Here is a 17,057-nt window from a genome sequence, read left to right on the forward strand (position 1 = left end):
CCTCCAAATTCATATTTTCCATATCCCAACCGATTATTATGAGATTGCAGTGAAGTTACCAGACCGAGAGCTATAGGCCAGGGGACTCATTTCTCTTCTTATAGACTCAGATAACAAGACATTCTCGTACAATGGGACCAGACAAATAGATACACCGAGAGAGAGGGACAACTGGAAGATCAACACGACATCTATTAAGGAAGAACTTAAACCTATTTTTAATTAACAGATATTTCATTCAAATGCCCTGCAAACACTTTGTAGAAAAACACATTTTACAGACTCAAGAACTCCCCTTTTCAGCTCCGTGCAAATAACAAACATTTCCCAGAGGATGCCGAAAAGACTTCCAAGCAAAGGAGGGAAGACCAGACTTAACTTCCTTGATACTGGTGAGCTAAGTAACAAGCAGAAGGGAAAAAAATCTACAAAAAACACAAAAAAAACCATTCTTTCAGGTATTCTAACACCTTATAAAGAGGCAAAAAAGCACAGACTTATGGCTATTTTCTTTTTGGCTACAGCCCTACAGTAATGTAGGCGAAATATCAACAGTGCATTAGAGTACAGAAACATTCCTGACTTGGTGCAAAAACAAGAGTATCAGTAGATTCAATCTGTGAGGGGCATGGCCAGACCTCTAAGACAATCCAAGATTAGAGTGGGCCACTAACCCTGAAAAGTCAGGAGAGTGATGGACCATCTTCTGAAAATGCTGAGGAGACGAGATTGGTTGACTTCCTATCTCCCATAAGGAACAGCACAAAGCAAGGAGGAAGCATAAAACTATTAGGAGGGATCATTCCATATTCATGTTGGACCTCTAGGAGAGGAGGTTTGATGGATGCGAGACAAATGTTTAATTCTCCTATCTCTCCAAGGAATAGAGATTTGGGATCCATGGCTACATCTAGACTGGCCCCTTCTTCAGAAAAGGCATGCTAATTTCTAACTTTGGAATAGGGAAATCCGCGGGGGATTTAAATATCCCCCGCGGGATTTAAATAAACATGGTCGCCGTTTTTTTTCCGGCTTGGGGAAAAGCCGGAAAAGAGCGTCCAGACTGGCGCGATCCTCTGGAATAAAGCCCTTTTCCGGAGGATCTCTTATTCCTACTTGCAAGAATAAGAGGAATAAGAGATCCTCCGGAAAAGGGCTTTATTCCAGAGGATCGCGCCAGTCTGGACGCTCTTTTCCGGCTTTTCCCCAAGCCGGAAAAAAAACGGCGACCATGTTTATTTAAATCCCGCGGGGGATATTTAAATCCCCCGCGGATTTCCCTATTCTGACTTGCCTGCTTTGCATGTCTCTTCCGGAGAAGGGGCCAGTCTAGACGTAGCCCATGTGTGTGAGTGCCTCTGGAGAAATGAAACAAAAGACAGAACTATGTAGCACTTTAAAGACTAACCAGATGGTTTATTAGGTTTATAAACTAAATGGTTTATTTAATAAACCATCTGGTTAGTCTTTAAAGTGCTACATAGTTCTGTCTTTTGTTTCAGCTAGACCAGACTAACACGGCTGCATCTCTATCACTATTCTGGAGAACTGAAACTTCCTCAAGTGACAGTGAATTTTCCCTCCCACTTACATTTGGTTATGACAGGAGGCTCCAGGAGTGGGGGTGTTAATTGGCAGCTGAGGGTTCTTTCCTCTGTTATCTGGGACAATTGCAAAACCCAACCTGTGACACCCACACTCTACAACCTCCACCAAGCCCAGATACATGTGAGACGGTGCCAATTAAATGCAGGATTCTAGTCAGCAGCGGGAAGGAATCTCACTGGGGAATGGCTGCCAGTTGGGAAAGCATAGCATACTGAGACCTGTACTAAAAGTGCTCAGAGCGCTGCCCTAGTCTGAGCTCAGCAGGGTCAGTAGCTAGACAGCCTGGAATAAAGTGGAGAAAGTTGTGCTTCCCTCTTTTAGGGGAAGTGGTGGTTACAATGAATCCACCAGGATACATGAGGAGTCAAACTCCTCTGTAGAACACTTTTTTTTCTCTGATTTTCAGGGGGTGGGGGTGGAATTCTTATTCCAAATTCTAAGAAACAAAAGAACAATGAGGTGCAGAGCTTTGTGTTTTTATCTAACATCTCTGTGGCTATAGACTCAGAAAGCTGGAAGGGTACTTCTACACTACAGCATTAATTTGAGTTCACTTAATTAGAAATAGTTAATTTGAATTAAGCTAATTCGAATTAATGCATCTACACCCAAAACCTATTTTGAAATAGCATTTTGCTATTTCAAAATAGCGCGTCCACATTGAGTGGACCCTGAACTGAAGTTAAGGCAGGCTGGAACCAGTGCTGGCAGGGCATCAGGTTAGGACTTAGTGTGTGGGGCTGCTGCCTGAGGCTAACTGAGCTCCGTGCCTACCCCCACCCCAGACAGACAGTTCTCAGGGTTCCCCGCTTGCTTGTCTCCCTCGATGAGGGACAGCAAAGCACTCCTGTCTTGGAGTGCCCTGAGTGCCCACACTCAGGACACCATAGCACTCGGCCACATGGAGCCAGAACTGCCCCAGGTCATGCCGGTGAGTCTTGTGGGGTCATTGCCATCAGCCCGGCTGCACTTGCTGCAGGCTGCCATCCGGAGGGTCCATCGGGGAGCTGTCAGGATCCAGCAGGCCCTGTGGGAGAGCGTACACCCCAAGAAGCCCTCAGAGCCACCCCGGTCCTCCCCACCGAGGGCTTGTGCCCCATTCCTCCCTCATGTCCTTCCACTTACCTCTCCCTAGCCCCCTCTTCCTGATGTCAAACAAAAGACATGTATGTTCAAAAATAGTAACTGGGTTTATTGAACAAAACTGGGGGAGGATGAACCTCTGGGGAGACTGGGAAAAGGAGGTGGGAGATGGGAAGAGAGAGGTTGGGAGAGGGGAGGGGGAAACCTGGGAGGAGGGAGCTGGAAGGGAGAAACAAGGGGAAGAATGGGGAGAGGAAGCTCAGGGCCCAGGGTTAGGGGTCTCGCCAGACCAACTTGATTTTCATGCAAACCTGTTGCTGGGTTCGCATGTGGCCTTTGGTGGCCAGGCTGGCAGCTATCCTGCCTTAGACGGCCGCATTCCTCCATCTAGTGCGGAGATCATGGACGTTGGGGGCATTCCCCCCAAACCTGAATAAGGTCCATGATCTCCAGCCTGGACCAGGAAGGGGCCCTCCATCTCCAGCCACTGTCAGGCTCCTGGGAGCTGGCAGACTGCTCCTGGGGAACGGTGGAGGGATGGCTGCCAGTGGCTTGCTAGGTCATGTTTTGGGGCCACTGGGTCAGGGGCCCCGGTGGCCACTGCTGGCTCTGGGCTGGCAGGCTTGGAGCAGGCACAGGCACTGTGACCAGGGTCTACCCCTTTAATGTCTCCGGGGCTGGGGGAGAGGAGAGTAAGTTTTCCTGGTTGTGCCCAGAGTGGCCACCAAGTCTCCCTGAGAAGGGCTGAAGACCCCCTATTTCAAATTAAGTGTCTACACAGCACTTAATTCGAAATAGCTATTTTGAATTTGGCGTTACTCCTCGTAGAATGAGGTTTCCCAAATTCAAATTAAGTGCTCCGCTATTTTGAATTAATTTTGAAATAGCGGTTTGCATGTATAGTTGCTATTAAAGTTAATTCAAAATAACGGCTGTTATTTCGAATTAACTTTGCAGTGTAGACATACCCAAAGAGACCTCAGGAGGTCATCGAGTCCAGCCCCCTGCCCAAAGCAGCACCAATGCCGACTAAATCAACCCAGCCAGAGCTTTGTTAAGCTGAGACTTAAAGACCCCTGGGAATGGAGAGTCCACCACCTCCCTGGGGAACCCATTCCAGAGCTTCACCACCCTCCTAGTGAAATAGTTTTTCCTAATATCCAACCTAGACCCCCCCCCTCACACACACACACACACACACACACACACTGTAACTTGAGACCACTGATCCTTGATCTGCCATCTGTCACTACTGAGAACAGCCTCTCTCCATCCTCTTTGGAACCTCCCTTCAGGAAGTTGAAGGCTGCTTTCAAATCCCTTCTCACTCTTCTCTTCTGCAGAATAAACAAACCCAAATCCTTCAGTCTTTCCTCATAGATCATGTGCTCCAGCCCCCTAATTATCTTGGTTTCCCTCCACTGGACCTTCTCCAGTGCATCCACATCCTTTCTATAGTGAGGGGCCCAGAACTGGGCACAATATTCCAGATGTGGCCTCACCAGATCCAAATAAAGGGGAATAATCACTTCTCTAGATCTCCTCCTGGAAATGCTCCTCCTAATGCAACCTAATATGCCATTAGCCTTCTTGGCTACAAGGACGCACTGTTGACTCATATCCAGCTCCTTATCCACTGTAATCCCCAGGTCCTTTTCTGCAGAACTGCTACTTAGCCAGTCGGTCCCCAGCCTGTAACAGTGCTTGGGATTCTTCCGTCCCAAGTGTAGGACTCTGCACTTGTCCTTGTTGAACCTTATCAGGTGCGAACGTCAGAGGGAAAGAAGAAGAGTGAGATGGTCAGCCCAGAGTGATGTGCCCAATACCTATGTGTCCCCTCTACCATCCCTGTCCTGTCTCTGTGGAGAAAGTGGCAGGTCAAAAGACCAGCACCCTACATCCAAAAAGGGGAAGTCAAAATACAGGGCAAAAACTAGCCCAACAGCGGGCAATTATTTTTGCAGGGGAGCTACTTAATGAATTTTGGTACATAGTCACAAGCTGGCTCCACTCCCAGAAGGGGCGGGGTCTGGGTGGAAGGGGTGGCCTGGGGACTAGCCTTCCCCCAAAGTCACCTGGGGCCAGAAGCTTTGAATTTAAATACACAGCAAACGGTTGTGGTGCCTAGCCCTGCCACTACTTTGTTGCCTGGCAACCTCCCAGTGTTTCTATGGCTATTTAAAGAGTTCATGGCTCTGGACCATGCGAGGGTAGCACCACAACAGGAGCCGTGAGCCATTTAAACTGGATCTGGCTCCCTCAGCCGCCACCTGGAAATTCAATGGCACAGGCAAACAGGATATAAATAGAAAGCAGCTGTCTGCAGGCCGGATCACAGCGCTAGGCAAGCTGGATCCGGCCTCCTGGGCCACATCTTGCCCAGCCTTCAGCTAGGGGATGAGAGAGACAAGTCTCCTCCATCACCTCATTGCCTGAGGTTGACAGAATCTTTCAAAACGGGGCATTTCTGTCGAAAGATCCCCGTCTTGACCGCATTTCTTTTTTTTTTTTTTGGAAAAGCGGCTTTTCAAAAAAAAAGCCGTGGCTGCCATGATGTAAATGAAGTGCGGGAAATTCCAATCCCAGCATCATTTATAATTTTGATATGTCTAATTTACATCCCTTTATCGAAAAAGGGATGTAGTTTAGACATACCCAAAATTAGGAAAAAATTCCACAAATGTGTAAAATACTGAAAAAAAATCTGTACAAAAAAATATACAAACACTCAGATCCTTCCATCAAAGGCTTCTCACATGACGCTGAATTCTAGAATTTTCCTCTGCACTAGGACTCTCATATGGCGTTCATGAAAATCTGCCCATTGACTTCAAAGGAAGCTTTGGACCAGGAAGCAGAAATTTGAACATAAGAATGGCCATACTGGGTCAGACCAAAGGTCCATAAAGCTCAGTATCCTGTCTGCCGATAGTGGCCAATGCCAGATGTCCCAGCAGGAGTGAACACAACAGGTAATCATCACATGATTCCTCTCCTGTCATCCATCTCCAGCCAAACAGAGGCTGGGGACACCGTCCTACCCATCCTGACTAATAGCCATTGATGAACCTAACTGCCATGCATTTATCTAGCTATTTTTTGAACCTTGTTAGGGTGTGTGTAAACTGTACCCTTACCTCAAAATAAGCTACGCAATTTGTGCTTCACAAATTGTTTAGCTTATTTCAAGGTAATTTCAAAATAAAGTCCTATTCTGACAAGTCCCTTAACCCTTGTGGACTTATATATTTAGAAATAATGGGCATGTTTAAAGACATGGAATAGCTATTTCAGGATACTTCCAGTATCCCGAAATAGTGCCACTGTCTAGATGTAGCCTTCAAGTCCTAATCTTCACAACATCCTCTGTCAAGGAGTTCCACAGACCAACCATGTCCCACGTGAAGAAAAACTTCCTTTTGTTTTTTTAAACCTGCTACCTTTTAATTTCAGTTGGTGACCCCTAGTTTTTATGTTATGGGAACAAGTAAATAACTTTTCGTTATTCACTTTTTCCACACCAGTCATGATTCTGTAGACTTCTATCATATCCCCCCTTAGTCTCCTCTTTTCTAAGATGAAAAGTCCAAGTCATTTTAATCTCTCTTCATATGGGACCCATTTCCAAACCCCTAATTATTTTTAATGCCCTTTTCTGAACCTTTTCCATGCCAAGATATCTTTTTTGAGATGAGGTGAACACACATGTACACAGTATTCAAGCTGTGAGCAGACCATTGTTTTATACAGGGGCAATAAGATATTCTCTGTCTTATTCCCTATCCCTTTTGTTATGATTCCTAACATTCTGTTTGCTTTTTAACTGCTGCTGCACACTGAATAGATGTTTTCAGAGAACTATCCACAATGACTCCAAGATCTCTCTCCTGAGTAGTTGTAATTGCTACTAGTAAATATTCATATTGCAACTTCCTCCAGGCAGGGATTGGTCATCTGCATTTCCTTAAGATGTCCTTGGAATTTTTCTGCAGCTGTACATGTAATAATCATTATAATTATGGGTTTGCAGCACACACTTGTAAAACCAAGATTTCGACAGATATGACTATCACAATCCCCCGTGTCCTATAAATAGAGAAACACTCAGTCTCGTGGTTAACTTAGAGTCTATTCTCTTCAGTGATACTGAGCTCTCGGTAAAACATTAGCCATGAAGATACTTTACCTTCTTTTTGCTGTCTTCTTCCTGGTGGCACAAAGCTCTGAAGGTAAGACTTGGATGAAATGAGGGGAGAATATAGAAGGACATTTGTGGGCTATACTAAGGCTGCCTAAATCTTTGTATCATAGTTTCTCCAACTCTTCTTCTAACGACCTCTAGTGCTTACAAAGTGTGGAGCAGACACTTAAAATGTATCTGATTAATAATATTGGGGTCAGAAGGTGTCTTAGAAGGTGTCTTTGTGCTGATGAAAATCTGTTCAGATGTAGCTGGACTATAACTTGTAAAAACATCGCCTGCATTCTGTCTTGCGGGTTCCATCTGGGGTTGGTTCTTTGCTATTAAAAACATTGAATAGGACAGGACAATCTCGAAGGAAACATAAATTTTCTAATAACATTTGCAGAGGAGAATGAAATTTGGGAGGTGATAAATACTGAAGAAGATGTATCTCTGATAGTGTGATGTGGATTAAATGATAAACCGGGTGCAAGCAAAGAATACACGTTAAAATAGAGCTAAGAAAAAAGAATGTTGATATAGAGGGCAGTTTTTCCTGGGAAGCATTTGGGGGTAGGTGGAAGATAATCAGCAGAACATGAGCTCCCAACGCGAAGCTGTGGCCAAAAGGGCTGATGCAATTCATGGTTGCATTTACCGGGGATTGTCGAGTAGGAGTGGAGAGGTTATATAATTCTGTATTTGGCACAAGTGAGATTGCTGCTTGAAATCTGGGTCTAGCTCTGGCGTCCACAAATCAAGACTGTTAAACACACTCAGGCTATGTCTAGACTGCAGGCTTCATTCGAAAGAGGCTCTTTCGAAAGCATCTTTCGAAAGAGCCTCTTTCGAAAGATCGTGTCTAGACTGCAGGCAGATCTTTCGAAAGAAAAATCCGCTTTTTCGAAAGAGAGCACCCAGCGAGTCTGGATGCTCTCTTTCGAAGACGGCCTCTTTACATTGAAGAACGCCTTCTTTCGAAAGAGGAACTTTCGAAAGAAGGCGTTCTTCCTCGTGAAATGAGGTTTACCGCCATCGAAAGAAAAGCCGCGTTCTTTCGAAATAATTTCGAAAGAACGCGGCTTGAGTCTGGACGCAGGGGAAGTTTTTTCGGGAAAAGGCTACTTATTCCTACTTCTAAGAGATCCTCTGGAAAAGGGCTTTATTCCGGAGGATCGCGCCAGTCTGGACGCTCTTTTCCGGCTTTTCCCCAAGCCGGAAAAAAAGCAGTGGCCATGTTTATTTAAATCCCCCGCGGATTTCCCTATTCCAAAGTTAGAAAATAGCATGCCTCTTCCAGAGAAGGGGCCAGTCTAGACGTAGCCTCATAGTTTAAAGCAGTGGTTCTCAAACTTTTTTTTTTCTTGGCCTACTTAAAAATTGCAGAAGGCCTCAGCAGACCACTTAAGGCTCTCTCCAAACATTGTACAGTTAGCTAACTACTGTAAAGCACTTTCAATAAAAGCACTACCTATAAGAATTAAAAAGTAATAGTTTTGCTCTACAAATAAAAGCACACAACTCCTACTTTCCTGTCAGTAGTCTTGCCTTTCCAATGCAATGGATGTGTTTTTGTGAGCCAAGCTCAGGGAAGTCAGGTGTAATGTTTGTCAGCTTTAGCCTCAGGTCAGGTTCAGCATTATCGTGCCTCTGTGTTTGGACTGGCAGGCAGTAAGTGATAAAAATCGTCTCACATAGGCATGTAGCAGCAAGTTACGTCACAAAACGCACTGCTTTGTCTGAGAATTCTGGGTATTCTTAATTTCTTTAACTCCAAAACTCAGTTAGGGAATTAATGTCTTTTATATTCTGACTCAACTTTCATCGCAAGAAAGCTTAAAAAAGTACTCTTGTGCCTGATTGGACAAACCAAAGAGCAGCTCACCAATTATGAATAATAGAATACAAGGCCTAGAAGGGACCTCGAGAAATCATCAAGTTCAGTCCCCTGCCCTCACAGCAGGACCAAGAACCATCTAGAACATTCCTGATAGATGTCTATCCAACCTGCTTTCAAATATCTCCAGTGATGGAGATTTCACAACCGCCCTTGGCAATTTATACTAGTGTTTAATCACCTGGACAATTAGGAAGTTTTTCCTAATGACAAGCCTAAGCCTCTCTTGCTGCAATTTAAGTCCATTGCTTAAAGTTCATTTAAGCCCTTTCCTTGACCTCATCAAAGGTCATGGAAAACAATTTATGACTATATGTATAGACACATTCAAGATGCATCCTCTTCCTTTGGCCTGAAAGAATGAAAATACAGTTTGTACTAGTGGAGGATGAACTAAGTTGGAAACAGACCATAAATTAGAACCTAATTTCTTCAGCTCACAAGTGTTAATTATCCGGGGCTTTGACGTTCCTGATTATTAAGTGATGTCTCACCCCCCCCGAAGAGACTACCCAGTCTAGAACTAAAACCCTAATCTTAATGTGACAAATCATTTTTTCAGTGTTTTAGAAACACTGACTCCCAGAAATATTCTGCTGTCTCTTGGCCTGTTTACTGGAAACACCATTGTGTTGGATTGGAGCAGTTTCTGAGGAAATGGCATTGTATCTGTATACAGAATTATTATTTTATTAATGAATTAGTACCTAGGAGCCTCAGTCATGTATTTGGGCCCCACACTCCCCACACCAAACATGTATAAGAGAAGATAGAAATCACATACAGAGAGGGGAAGCTGAAGGAGGCAATGAGACACCACAGTTTAGATTGGGATGGGCAAGATACAGCCCAGTGTAGGATCTAGCCTGCCAAGCCTTTCAATCCGGCCCTCAGCCTGCCCCACTGGACCCATAGGCTGGCTGCTCCATCTGCCTCACTATGTCGGGGGGAAGCTTCATGCACTGTGAACCCTCTCCATGACCCAAATTCCCTCTCAGACCCCATGCCCTCTCCATCACCCAAATTCCCTCTCAGACCCCATGCCCTCTCCTGCACCCCTCAAGCTCCCTTCTGCATCCAATCTCCACCCCAAACCCCCTCCACAGAAAATTGCAGCACTTGTCAACATTTTGGAGAGACACCCCCCCCCCACCAAAAATTATTGCCCATCCCTGGTTTAGATCCTGGGTTTATGCTGGAGTGGATTGGATACTTTAATGAAAACAAAGCTAAAATCCAGTTTAAAAATATTCTGATCTACACAGAGGTGAAATTAAAGCGGTGCGCCCTGGTGCGCCACTCCGATACGAGCCGTCTGGGGCACTTGGCTGCAGGAAGAGGTGCGGCGTGCTCCCAGCTGGGCCTCCCATGGCTCTTCTACAGATTCCTGTGTTAAGCAGCAGGCAGGTGAAAGGGACTGGATGACCAGCTCCACACTGGTCTGGAACTGCCTCCCCTAGATCCCCTCCCTGGTCACCCTTTACAGAAGACGGGGGTCTGCCCACATTCGATTCCGTCAGACACCGCTTGTTGCTTGCTGTTACCCTCCCATCACTGTCAGAGAGCGAGAGGAAAGGACACAGTGTCCCTGCTTTTCTCTCTCTACTGGCTGGTGCAGGAAGGAGACAGAGGTGTGAGTCATCCACCTGGGGTTCTTTCCCCTCACTCCCTCAGAGTCATGGAAACGGGAACAGCAAGCAACAAGCAGTGTCTGTAGGAATCGGGGGCTTCAGGTCCCCCGTTTTCCTCCACACTCTCCAAACCCCAGCCCTGAGCCCTTGGACAGCTGTGCCTGATTCCTGCAGTCCGCCCCCACACACTCTCACCCTTGAGTCCTACCACACCCATAGCCCTGATTTCTGCACTCCCCAACTCTCCCCTTGTCCCTTCTGCCCACTCCCCAACCCTGACTCTGGACCTTCCCCAACCCAAATCCCTTGTCCTGCTTCCTGTACCTCCACATCCCCACTCTCTGCCCTGGGCTGCTCCACATCCCCACACCCTCCTGCTCTGAGTCTCCTGCACTCCACCCCACACTTAAATTTCTTATAAGTACTGTGGTATTGCTCCCAGCCTCAGGGAGGGCTCAGGGAAGGAGGGTGGGGGAAGTGTGATATGACAGTAACTGTAAGTTACTTTCACCCCTCCATCTACAGAACCCAAAAGGTGAGCTGATGGACATTCGGTCCTGCCTCTCAGCCATGTCTGTAACTGGCAAGAGGTCAGGAAGAAACTATTCCTGAGGCTGAGTTGTCACAGGAACGTTTGTGCGGAGTCGCCCAGACTATAAGGCATTCGGACGGGCAGGGACTTGTTCAAACCCTTCTGTTCCTAAAATTTGCAACCGTCCGTCCCAATGCTGAGCCAGTTTAACCCTGCTCAGCCAATGAGCATGTGCCATGTTGCCTGGAACATCACTGTTACCAATCAGAGTCAGAGATGCAGCAGGGGCCACTAAGGGAAGCTGGTGATGAAGGAAGCTACCGGCTTTCTGTCCGTGAAAGGGATGGAGCTGTGAAGGACACCCATGCTCAGCACTACGGTTCTGAAGTCGGCAGCCAAAGAGCCTGCCCACCTGCTTAACTAACGTGCTCTGTTCTCTTCCTAGGGGCAGCCATTCAATGTGCAGAGAGCAACAGGAATTTAAGATAATTGGGTTGATGTGTCTGGATGTCGGTGACTGGGCAATGCATTAAATGAGACATGCCCATTATGTTCCTGTTTCAGCTCTTCCCTCCCGGAAAATCGTGACTCTTTTCTTTGTTTGTTTGTTATTTTCTGTGCAGTTTCTGACCGTGGAATCATTGGCACCTCCATATGTGTAAGTCAAGGGGGTGTCTGCCTCCCTTTCAGATGTCCACTCTATACCATGCGCATCGGCCGCTGTGGTGTGTTTTGGCACTGCTGTAAGTGGTAAGTTCAATGCTGCACCAGAGAGACTTTTTATTTAATCCTTTTGCAAGCTTCACACACTAGAAACAGGGCAAAGGAGGTTCCTGTAATACTCTGATTCTGGACTATCTGGGATTTGCTTGGACGCCTGTTGACTTCTCTCATTTATAGCTGCCTCACTCTGCTGTTCATGCTTGGTCCACACTCCGGAGCACCTGTAGTGCTCTCTGATACAGAGGTTGCCTTATTGAGACCTGATAACAGCCAGCACCATCTCCAGTATGACCCCTAAGGCAACCCTTGCAATTAAGGCAGGAAAGGGCCAATTATGCCAGCTCTGTATTTGTACATACATTAGGATAACTCTCCTTCAATCTCTGTGACTGCCCCAATGTGCTTCTAGAACATCAGTAAGCACTCACAGTAAAGGCAGTTTCCAGTCTTTCTACAATATCTCCATCCTTTCGCATGCTTCTCTGTTTCTTAAACACCCTCTTCCTTAGTGGGAACATCCCTGACTGTACTACATACAACAGTGGAATATTTTTGGGGTGTGTCATGGCTCCTTCCCCACTCTGGCATGATAAATGCAGAAGTGGGGGCCAGCAAGTGTACCCCAAAACCTTATTTACCAGGCTTTGGTATTAAAACTTCCCCCCAAAATCATAAAACCCTAGATTTTGGGGATCAAACGCCGCTGCCACCACCCAAATATTAATAAAGAGATCAGGGGAAAGATCATTGGGGAAATCTCACCCCTAAAATGAAAATCAGGGCACACAATTAACCAATGCTAGGTTAATAAAAAAAAAGAGAAAACGTTTACTATTACAATATTCCTGTTGCAAGCATAAGGACTAGATGGAAGGGTAACAAAATATACTCATGGAGAAACTCCATGGCCGAGAACTTAGTTACAAAAAAAAGTCAAAACATTTTTTAAAAGGTGCACAGACATCAGATCCCATCCTCAAACATAAAATAATAAAACCTAACAGATTTATGTAAACTTTACCCTACTTACAGAAAGTGAAGAAAGAGTCTTTTCTTGGAGGGAGAGGGAGACATGCTTGCCTCTCTCTAGCTGCAGAGCAACAACTTAGGTTATGTCTAGACTACATGGCTCCGTTGATGGAGCCATGTAGATGAGTTTACTAGACATAGGAAAATGAAGCGGCAATTTAAATAATCGCTGCTTCATTTACATCAAAATGGCCATTGCGCTGTGCCAATCAGCTGTTTAGCGGCACAGCGGGGCAGTGTGGACACGCCGCGGTCGACAAGTGAAGCCTTTGTTGACCGCTCCAGTAAACCTCATTTCACAAGGCATACCAGAGCGGTTCACAACGGCTTCACTTGTTGACCGTGGCACATCCAGACTGCCCCGCCGTGCCACTAAATAGCTGATTGGCACAGTGCGGTGGCCATTTTGACGTAAATGAAGCGGCGATTATTTAAATCGCTGCTTCATTTTCCTATGTCTAGTAAACTCATCTACATGGCTCTGTCGACGGAGCCATGTAGTCTAGACATACCCTCAGAGACAAAGGAGGGAAAAACCCAAATTCCTTCGTCCTAGTTTGAAAGTCCTACCTACATTCCTATTGGCCACTCCACCTGGGTAGGTGTAGTTAACCCCTTTGTCCCCAGGCTGCTGGCTAACCTTCATAATCATGACAGGGTGTCTGAGCAAAATTTATTCTGCCATTTCTGGTGTGTTGAACCCAAACTCTGTCCACACTTGGGACCATGACCTCTGCCAAAATCAGGATTCTTTGACTTGTAGTCAAAGAGTTATAGGAATTGTAGGTTCATAGGAAAGCATTCGAGATGGCCTGTTGTCCTCAGTCTGAGGGGAATTAATAGGACTTGTGAATCTCTTTGGCACATAGAGTAGGGAACAACAGGAGGGCTGATACAGAGCAATGCAGATCACCAGGTAAGCTAGGCTGAAGGACACAATATGGGCTTTAATGCAGCTAAATATAAAGGTATACATCTAGGAATATGGGACATATTTATAGGATGGGGTATTCTATGCCGAGGCATGGTAAAAGGACGGGCACTCCAAGCTCAGAACTGTGGTGTAATTAGCTGGTAGGCCATATACTTAGAGCTAAATATGTGAATTGGCTGCCTATTAAAACTGCAGCAGAATGTAAAATACAGAATATGAATCACCAGTATTGGTTTTCACCAGGGATATCTGCACTCATGGTCACACTTTCCTCTTTTAATGGATAAAAACACAGACTAACTATTTCTTTGCTTTTTGCAGTCCTAGGAGAATCTAATGGCATCCAAGATTGTCAAGGCAGGATCTCTGGGGATCTGGCAGATAACACCTTGCTCTTAAAATCCTTGGAGCCTCTTCACCCGGGCTGTAAAGAACCTTGTGAGCAAGAGGAAACCTGCAAAGGAACCCTCCTATCATCCAGAATAGCATGTTTCCCCCCTGTTAATAAAAGTAACATGCTGTGCTTGTGCTTTGTAGAAAAGCGGCTGTGAGTGTTTTCATGGGTGTGCCCCAGCCAGACCCCAGGGGCGGTTTAGCGTTTTCTTTCCCATGAAAATCCATTTTCCCCTCTCGGAATTAGAAACAAGGAAATGAAGGGCCACTAATGTATGTTAAATCCCATAACACGGATGTCCCAATCCCACCCTCAATTCACCCCGCCCCCAAGTCCCCACCTTGTGCCTGCCTCTTCCCCCTCCCCTCCATAATCTCCCAAACACCCCAAGACTGGTGTTTCCCCAGGATGGGGAGGCACAATGGAAAGGGCCCCCAAAACTCCCCCTTCACGCAGCCCATGGCAACATAAATCTGGATCTAATTCCAGAACAACTACAAATCATATACATCTAATAGAACACTTCAAAATAAACAATCTTTACTTAACTAAACAGGGATTAACAGATTTAGCAATGAACAGCATTAACAAAACACATCACAATAATTGAAGCTTATACAGCTAACATTTGTACTACCTGTGACCCCACCCCAGAGTGTGCACACCCCTAGACTCACAGTCCCAGACTTGCTTGCGTGGGCGCGCTGATGTTGCAGCTGTAGTGAAGATTTGGTCCAGGCTAGACAGCAGCTCTGTCCCAGGCAGCACTTTCCCAACAAGGCCCAAAACTTACTGCCTCATGCTGTGCCTATTGGAAGCAGCCGGCTAACTCCCAGTTTCAACAGGCATCTAGTAGCTGCATCCAACAGCCCCTGCACTGGGTCAATGTCCTTGGCAGTAGCCTGGCTCCCCCTTTGGTTCCAAACTCCAAAGCAGAGTCCCAGACTGCTAGGCCTCTTTCTTCAAGCACATGGAGAGAGCAGTCCTCTCTCACCCAAGAGTCCTTCCTTCCTGTTTTTCCCACGGGATCATGGGAATTGTAGTCTGGATTGTAGCACACAGAGTCTTTTCAGAATAAAACAAAGGCCCCTTTAGTAAGGGGACTACATTCAGATGACAAATATGGAGCAAGAGGCAGAGGTTCAAATATAAGTCAGAAAAAAAACCCAAAAACCCAAGGAGCAAAGTACAGACCTGAATGACAGACGTAATTACTGTGATGGTTGCACGCTGGCATAAGTTATGCAACTTCATTTTGTACTGTGGACATTTTATTTTTATTTTATTTCTTTAAATATTTTTACCCCACCTTTCTATTTAAAATATTCAAGGCGGCTTACAAGAACAAACAAAAAAATACAAATATAAAAAATTTAAAATATGAGAATTTAAAATATGAGACCTCAGAGGGAAATAACCAGCTAAACACATATAGAGAGGAGGAACACACACATACAGACTCAAACATTAATAAAAGCATGAGTAAAAAGGGTGGCTTTAGCCTGTCGCCGGAACAACACTAGCGTTGGCGCCATGCGAATATCCCGAGGAAGAGAATTCCACAGCCTGGGAGCAAAAGCTGAGAATGCCCTGTTCCGCATAGATGTTAATCTTATCTCTGCAAGTGGGGGAACACGAAGCAAAGCCTCCCCAGCTGACCTCAATCCCTGGGCAGGTTCATATGGGAGAAGACAGTCCTTCAGATACCCTGGACCCAACTCATTTAAGGCTTTATAGGTCATAACTAAAACCTTACATTGTGCCCAGAAACATACTGGAAGTCAGTGCACCTGCTGAAGCACTGGCATAATGTGCTCCATATAACTAGTGTTAGTTAAGACATGAGCAGCCGCATTCTGGACCAGTTGAAGTTTCTGAAGGCTCTTTATAGGCAGCCTTACATAAAGTGCATTGCAGTAATCCAGTCGGGGTGTAACAAGAGCATGGATCACTGTGGCCATGTCATGTTTGTTCAGTAAGGGTCGCAGCAGGCGGATTAAACGAAGTTGCCCAATGGCATTCCTGGCCACCGAAGAAATCTGATTTTCAAATGTTAAAAAAAGGTCCAGGAGGACTCCCAAGCTGCGTACCTGTTCTTTCAGGGGGGGTATGTCTACACTACAAAGTTAATTCGAACTAACGGACGTTAGTTCGAATTAACTTTGATAGGCGCTACACTAGCGCTCCGCTAGTTCGAACTTAATTCGGACTAGCGAAGCGCTTAGTTTGAACTAGGAAAACCTCATTTTACGAGGATTAAGCCTAGTTCGAACTTACTAGTTCGAATTAAGGGGTGTGTAGCCCCTTAATTTGAACTAGTGAGAGGCTAGCCCTCCCAAGCTATCCCTGGTGGCCACTCTGGCCAACACCAGGGAAACTCTATTGCCCCCCTCCCAGCCCCGAAGCCCTTAAAGGGGCACGGGCTGGTTACGGTGCCTGTGCCAGGTTCAAGCCTGCCAGCACCCAGCCAGAAGATCCTGCACCTGGCACAGCTCGAGCCAGCCACCCGATGCCCCCCAGCCCTCCCTCTCTTTCCGGGACCAGGCTGGTGGCTCCCGGGAGCTTGCCCGGGACTGCAAGAGGCGGGCACCCGCCTGGTCTAGTGCGGACATCGTGGACCTCGTCCACGACCTCTGCACTAGGCACAGGAAAGCGGCCGTCTAGGGCAGGAGAGCTGCCAGCCTGGCAACCCAGGAGCAGGTGTGCATGAAAATCAAGGTGGTCCACTGAGACCCCCGACCCTGAGCCCTGAGCTTACAATGGCTGTACTGGGTCAGACCAAAGGTCCATCTAGTCCAGTACCCTGTCTGCCGACAGTGGCCAACCCTAGGGACCCTGGAGGGGATGGACCGAAGACAGTGACCAAGCCATTTGTCTCGTGCCATCCCTATCCAGCCTTCCACAAACTTTGGGCAGGGACACCACTTCTACCCCCTGGCTAATACCACTCCATGGACCCAACCTCCATCACTTTATCTCACTTCTCTTTAAACTCTGTTCTAGTTGTAGCCTTCACAGCCTCCTGCAGCAAGGAGTTCTACAG

The 17,057-nt window shown here is 46.3% G+C and overlaps 1 long non-coding RNA gene across 1 annotated transcript in view; it reads left to right on the forward strand.

Moving 5' to 3' along the window:
- LOC142827734 (uncharacterized) overlaps positions 1-13,955 on the forward strand; it is a 37,535-nt gene extending 23,580 nt beyond the window's left edge. The window contains exons 2-3 of the long non-coding RNA XR_012902448.1: positions 11,558-11,684; positions 13,942-13,955. This is a non-coding gene — a long non-coding RNA (uncharacterized LOC142827734). The remainder of the gene's footprint in view (positions 1-11,557; positions 11,685-13,941) is intronic.
- Positions 13,956-17,057: the final 3,102 nt, after the last annotated feature.

This window comes from Pelodiscus sinensis, chromosome 3, assembly GCF_049634645.1.
Source record: "Pelodiscus sinensis isolate JC-2024 chromosome 3, ASM4963464v1, whole genome shotgun sequence".
Taxonomy (NCBI): Eukaryota; Metazoa; Chordata; order Testudines; family Trionychidae; genus Pelodiscus; species Pelodiscus sinensis.